Below are 7,500 nucleotides of genomic sequence, written 5' to 3'. Positions count from 1 at the left end.
TAAATGATGTAGAATAACTAAAGTGATCGAAGAGGAAGGAGAGGAACAATAAGCCAAAGCTCAACAGGGAATCATGAATCATTATTGAATTGAATCTTCAATCAACGATTCGAAGCTTCAAAGTGGACAAATAAACAGCCTGACCTTGCTTATACGAGTCCTAGAAACCTCTAGAAATGCTTAAAAAGCACCCTTGAAAATGCTTCCATAACAAGTATATACACGATTGTAAATTAATGTACCCTCAGTTATATAAATACACATATACAAATATACTTATATAAATATACACGCGTATACATATATGTATACATACACATAAATATCTAAACGTGTTTCCATGTGTGTGTTTCAACATATGTTTGTTTGTGTGATTCACCATGATCTTGGATCACGTGTTGGATTCGTGATCGACAGCTATTTCCCTCCCGGAAGAGAGCTCAAAGCTCGTATATGATCGATCTATGGGTAATGCTGTGACCTTACACGCACATACACATCCATCTCCCCACCCACGAGAGTTGGAACAACAACCCGCAGCGCATCGATACTGAAATTATTTCACCCCTGGGCGGGATTCGAACCCGGATCTCCACAATGGTACCTGGGAACTCAACCAACTGCGCCACGAGTGTGTGGGTGTGTTGTGTGTGTAGGTGCGTACACATGTGCACATATGCAAAATATATACATAACCAGTGTGCACATGACTAAACACAACCATTCATATTATTGCAAATGTCTCCCAAACCGACATGATGTCACGATGCATTAAGACTTGGAATCTTCGCACTTCCGGCTCCCATGCGTTAGGGCGGAATTTGCATGCAACGTATTTAGTGTTTTTGGATTCATCTACAGCAACCAGACGTTTCATTCATGTGAAAATAAACATCTAGACAACAATATATTCATATATATATATATATATATATATATATATATATATATATATATATATATGTGTGTGTGTGTGTGTGTGTGTGTGTGTGTGTGTGTGTGTGTGTGTGTGTGTGTGTGTGTGTGTGTGTGTGTGTGTGTACGCACTAGGATTTAACCCAATTTAGTAATCAACAGACAACAAAATGCAACAAAAATGTAATAAATTGATTCAATCAGTCCCGAATGTTTACATATTTTATCCTAATAAACCTTTGTCAGTCGTCCTATTCCAACACTTTCCTCTAGAATGCCTACAGGCGATTTTATTCAGCTCTTGGCAAAAAAATGGCTTGTAATTAAACTAAATTTATATTTTTCTAAGTGAATACGAAAAAATAAAAAATAAAAGAGGCATTTGGCAACATGACAGTAAGCTTCTCTTATCGTCCGCAACCTAACAAGTGGCGCTGTAGTCGCTTTGTTTACCATTTTCATTCACTACATTACAATTGGCGCGACATTTCATATTTTCGACTTGACAATCATTGTCCATTTTCTCTTTTAAACATTACTCCATTTGCTTGATATATTCTTACTAAAAAACATTTAAACTCTACATTATTATCTCCTTAGTGCACAAACAACCATGGGAGTGGAAATATATTTACATGTTAATACGTATTTATGAAATGTAATTATATTGTATAGATAATATTTCCTGCTTAGGAAAGAAATCTATACTGTAAAAAGGAATTATTGGTGTCACCCTTTAGGCGCGAACACACACACACACACACACACACACACACACACACACACACACACACACACACACACACACACATGCAATGAAACTCAAAAAGGATAATTACAGAAGAGACCTGAAAAAGAACAGCTTCCCACACAGAGTGATTATGTGGAACAAATTGGATGAAGAAATAGTGTGTGCAAACACAATACAAGAATTTAAGAACAAACTTGATCTTGCGAGATACAAAAACGGGTCACCACGAGCATAGCTCCCCTTCCCGTATAATACAACTAGGTAAATACACACACACACACACACACACACACACACACACACACACATTTGATCTTTATATATGGGAGGATTTCACTATTTATTTCAGCATCCAAATAAATAAAGTATACTATCAAATGTTTCTTTCCAAACATTATAAAAAAAAAATCTAAAATGGTTGAAGATAATACGAGTACATAAGGGAAGTCCTACTCAATTTCATCTTCGTGTAATTGGAAGCGTATCTGGCCTTACATTTGCTTAACTGTCGGTTCGAATCCCGCACTCCTCTCCGATTCCCAGCAGTGAATCTTAGGGCCCAGTTACACTAAGCTTACGACCTGTTCGGCCAGTTTCAGGTAGTCTTTGGAAGTCGCTGGTAGTCGGTAATAAGATCGATAAATAGATAGATCGATAGATCGATAGATATATTACAACACACTTTATAGTCCCCAGTACACAGATTTTCCTCTTATCAACCACATTAACTTTTTCCATTTCAATTCCTTGCATGGGTTTTGTGTCGCTTGATTTTCGGTCCAAGGTGGTCGGAAACAGGTCATATGCTTGGTGTGACGGGGGCTTTAATTACCTGCCCCCCAATCGTCTCCCAAATCTCCTAATAGGGCAAAAGTGACGGCTGCGGCCGTAGCTACTCAGCGCCTCCCGGCGTGGGCTCCTCCCCTTGTATTTCTTCATGACAGCCCTCACTGAAAATCCCTGTCCACATCTATTGATTTTTTCCTTTTTCATTTATCTATTTTTTTTTCTAATTCCTCACAAAGACGAGCTTCTCGGCCACTGAGCATTATGCAAGGAAAGGTTACATTATCGCCACTCAATTGAGGTAACTAGACTTCATTACGCATTCTCAATATCCCAATCCTCGTCCAAACAATTTTCAGACAGACAACACCAGCAGGTCACTCCACCTCTACAGACTCCCCAAAGTACAAAAATCAAAGTAAATAGATTTACCTAAGTATACATCAATCACTATCTATGCCCATAGGGACCCTCCATTTGTTGAGACATTCTGACAGGTTGACGTAAAGGGTTAATAGGAAACACAGGAGCCTTAGTCCGAGTTTATGCCCAACTAAGACTCCTGTGTTTCCTACTCCCACTTACGTTAACATAAATTCCATTTATCAAACTTTGCCTTAGATTCTTTTCTGTTGTTGACCTGGATGATCTGGATTAACGGGTTCCGCAAATCGATGGATCCATGTGGGGAGCGATTCTCTGGACCATCCTTCTGGTGGCAGTCCGTCGTCTTTAATGTTTTGTTCTGACCTACTGTTGCTCTTTTATCCCATACCAACAGATCATCTCTGCCTACTGTGTGTGTGTGTGTGTGTGTGTGTGTGTGTGTGTGTGTGTGTGTGTGTGTGTGTGTGTGTGTGTGTGTGTGTGTGTGTGTGTGGCGTAATTCGAAGCGTGCCCGTCTCGTATTCGTTTAGTTAAGGGTTCGAATCCCGCACTCTCCAAAACCCAACAGTGACTTAATTACCTGCCCCAACAGTCCTCTAAGGATACAGGGCCAAGGGGACGGCTTCGACCGCAGCTACGCGCCTCCTGGCGTAGGCCCCTCACCTTCAAGAATTGGGGAAACTGTACGGAAACTGTGTTTCTTTGTTTCATGTATATAGTCGTCTTCAAGCTATTCCCATGACTTCGCGACGCCTTCTCGTACCAAATCAAGAGGTTCTCTGTCAGTTTTTATCTCCTTTCATCGACCTAACTACTGCGACTTGGTCACCTCTCTCTCTCTCTCCTTCTTTCAACGTTGACAGGCCTATTGCATCTAGTCTCTCTTCGTGTGGCTCGTCCGCTAGCCAGAGGATCAATTCGGTTACTCCTCTTCGTGTTCTTTCGATTTTATTTATGTCCTTCATTTAAGTGTAGAGACTACTTTATTGCTGCATACTCCTATCAGGGTCGGACATGATTCTCTGAGATTTTTCTTTTATTTCTTTGTCCGTATAGTGAGAAACTACTTTTATTCTTGTCTCATCTTTTCCTCTTTCGCTTTCGTAATAATTTCATTTTTTTCAGTAAGACATTAATAATATTTTACAACTTTTTTACCCAATTCCAATATTCTGCAATATTTTTGTGCTCAAGATCATTTTTCATATTCTACACTTATGATACAACCTGTTTGTTTTTCATATTTTCTTATCATTTATTTATTTTTTGTAGCAGTTTCGTAGCACTTTGTAGCTTCTCTCATATTCTATTCTCTTGACCTTTCCTGGGCCATTTGCAAACGTGTTAGCGTAGCTTGTCGCTCGTTCCATCACGTCATTTTCGTGGGTCGAGATTATGACGGATGCCAGTACTGACCCTTGAGACACTTGGCTGGTATTTACCCTCAATGGCAATATCTCATCTTTAACTAACAAGACTCACCGCTATGCCCTACTTGTCAAGAATCTTCCCAAGACGCCGACCACCTAATGTTGCACTGAACAGTTACAACAGTCCCGGGGGTAGGATACATGACAACCTTTACAACCGGAGAAGTCTTAATTGGCTAAAGTAATAACACGATATTGGAGGTACGAAAAACAACCATACGATGCTACAACTACCCTTTACTATTGTCCACGTGTATCAGTTTCTCAGGAAATCCCTCAACCACTACAAGAGACTTTCCCAACTCGTCCAATATTATCCAAGTTCCGCAGAAATCGTTTATGAGGTGCCCTACCAAAGACTTTCTTCAGATCTAAGTACACATAATCCACCCAACACTCTTGTTGCACACATACAGTTCTTACTTAAAGGTGTGTGTGTGTGTGTGTGTGTGTGTGTGTGTGTGTGTGTGTGTGTGTGTGTGTGTGTGTGTGTGTTTAAAGGATTGTGTGAGCATGTGTGTGTGTGAGCGTTTGTGTGTGTGAGTTTGTGTGTGTGAGCGTATCTACATGTGTGTGTGTGCGTGTGTGTTTGAATGATTGTGTGAGCGTATGTGCGTGTGAGCGTATGTGAGTGTAAGCGTATGTGTGTGTGTGTGTGTGTGTGTGTGTGTGTGTGTGTGTGTGTGTGTGTGTGTGTGTGTGTGTGTGTGTGTGTGTGTGTGTGTGTGTGTGCGTGTGTGCAAACCCGATACAAAAATAATATGTGTATCTGACCTGTTGTTATCAACAAGTTTAAATTAACTTAGTTTAGAAACAACATTCAATTTACTAAACACGTTCTGAGAAACAAGTTAGCTTATTAACCACTTTTTTATGAGAGCTGATAATCATATAAATTAGAGATTTGTTGAATTAGTAGCGAACATATAAGTAATCAAATACATTAAAATATTAATAGCTTCATTTATATTCACGATGTACGCCTGAATAGCATTTTCATCAACATATATATATATATATATATATATATATATATATATATATATATATGTATGTATGTATAAAGTTACTAAGTTTCGTAAAGCCACGAATTCTTTTTTCAATGTTTCTATAATGTTTTTCTTTTCCTTTTTTCAGACACTTCGTAGGGTTTATGTTATTCTTAAACACATCGAAGAGACGGGGCTAAAACATAGCATCACAAGAAAAAAAAAACACTCATATAATTACAAATGAACTCCTTCATTCACATAAACTTGTCGTGGCTGTCCCATTAGCTCTGTTCAAACGTACACAAACAGAGTGAGCCTCCGTGGTATGTTTTGGAGGAGGCAGTGTCCAGGACGAAGCTCCCTTCACGTTCCAAAGACCACCCAGTTCAATGTCATGAACCCTCTTCCTCATCCAGAGAAAACAATCCAGCCAGTGCACACTCGACAGTGACGTTAGATCTTGTACAAAGAGAGTTTGAACTACACTGTGTACCCTGCGATTGCATATTCACGAGTTGCAGGGAAAGGAGGACGTGGTTTTCGGGCCAGGGGGAAGGGACTAACCCAACGCGAAGTGCGTGTGTTGAGGAGAGGACGTGGAGGAACTCGACACACGTGCACTCACACCGACTACGCCAAATACACTGCCAGGCCCTCGCGATCACTACTGGCACCCGAGCCTGGGCTATCGCACGGCACTCCCTCTACCACCTCACCATCTCCCTCTCCCTCTCTTTCTCTCTTCCTCTCTCTCTATCTCCTCTACTGTGTGTATGCCTTCCTCCCTCTCTCTTCCTTTACGCCTTTCTCTCTCTCTCTTCTTTGCCACGCATTTCTCATGTCTTCGTCTTATTTTCCCTTCTCAGCTGTTCCCTCTCCACTCTTTCTTCCTCTACTGTGTGTACGCCTTCCTCCCTCTCTCTTCCTCCCTCTCTCTTCCTTTACGCCTTCCTTTCTCTCTCTCTCTTCTTTGCCACGCATTTCTCATGTCTTCGTCTTATTTTCCCTTCTCAGTTGTTCTCTCCCTCCACTCTCTTTCTCTCTCTCTCTTTCTTCCTCTACTGTGTGTATGCCTTCCTTTCTCTCTCTTCCTTTACGCCTTTCTTTCTCTCTCTCCCTTCCTCCTTCTCTCTCTCTCTTCTTTGCCACGCATTTCTCATGTCTTCGTCTTATTTTCTCTTCTCAGCTTTTCGCTCCCTCCACTCTCTTTCTCTCTCTCTCTTTCTTCCTCTACTGTGTGTATGCCTTCCTTTCTCTCTCTCCCTTCCTCCTTCTCTCTCTCTCTTCTTTGCCACGCATTTCTCATGTCTTCGTCTTATTTTCCCTGCTCAGCTTTTCGCTCCCTCCTCCTCCTCTTCTCTCTCTCTCTCTCTCTCTCTCTCTCTCTCTCCCTTTCTGCAGCCTTTGTTCTCTCCTGTGTCTTCGCTCTGGTGACTTAGACTTCGCGCTGTTAGTCATCTCTTTGTGTCTTTTGTTCTGTGCGACAAGGGGACACCAACCTCTGTTCGTTCTCAGTTCGATATTTCTCGAAAACCTTAACCTCGGGCAAGCATTCAAGGTACCTTCACATTAGCTTTCGTCCACAACATTCTGTAGGGTTTTGCCCATATATGGTCAACACCAGTGATAAGGGACATCTCTTTAGGAATCTTTGGATGATATTAAAAGCCAATAATAAAAGTACACACATACATACATACATACACACACATACATATAAAAGGCTTTTTCCCACTTATAAAGGCCGAATGAAAACATACATATACCCATTAATAAATGTACTCAAATACATACATACATACATACATACATACATACGCACATACATACATGTATACATACATACATATATACATACATACACCCACTCCACACCCAACCAAAACCCATTCAAGGTCCCTTCCTCACCTTAGCACCTCGTGGATAAAGGGTCATCCCTCCCTCCCGTCACACCGCTCGAGTCTAAAGGCAGTATTGACATATGACCGTCAACACATAAAGTCCAAAACAGGTTCTCTCCACTTTTTAGCTATGGCAAACCTCGTATCATTCTATTCTAGTTGTCATTTGACGATAATAAACATCATTTCAAGCACAAAGATACAAGCCTAGCCCCATCCCCCGTTCACAAAGGGGTGTCCGGACATGGGGGGTCGCGATCGCCCCGTAGGGCCTTCAGCCCGGGACCTCAGCCGGAGAGCATTGTCTGTACTTAGCCAGAAGAATCAAGGGGCGTCGC

General features: G+C 41.3%; 1 protein-coding gene across 14 annotated transcripts in view; it reads right to left on the bottom strand.

Annotated features, from left to right (window-relative positions):
• Positions 1-7,500, bottom strand: part of LOC143024996 (transmembrane and coiled-coil domains protein 2-like) — a 749,123-nt gene that overhangs the window by 185,261 nt on the left and 556,362 nt on the right. The window contains exon 1 of one of the 14 annotated variants that reach the window (XM_076184587.1): positions 5,826-5,923. The exons of the other annotated variants lie outside the window; for them this stretch is intronic. The gene's annotated coding sequence lies outside the window, so the exon portion shown is untranslated. Of the gene's footprint in view, positions 1-5,825; positions 5,924-7,500 lie in introns of those variants that run through there. 14 annotated transcript variants of the gene reach the window in all.

Source organism: Oratosquilla oratoria, chromosome 4 (assembly GCF_046742065.1).
Source record: "Oratosquilla oratoria isolate Oo_2021 chromosome 4, ASM4674206v1, whole genome shotgun sequence".
Lineage (NCBI taxonomy): Eukaryota > Metazoa > Arthropoda > Malacostraca > Stomatopoda > Squillidae > Oratosquilla > Oratosquilla oratoria.
The sequence above is the reverse complement of the archived record's forward strand: the minus strand, read 5'-3'. Positions and strand labels throughout refer to the sequence as shown.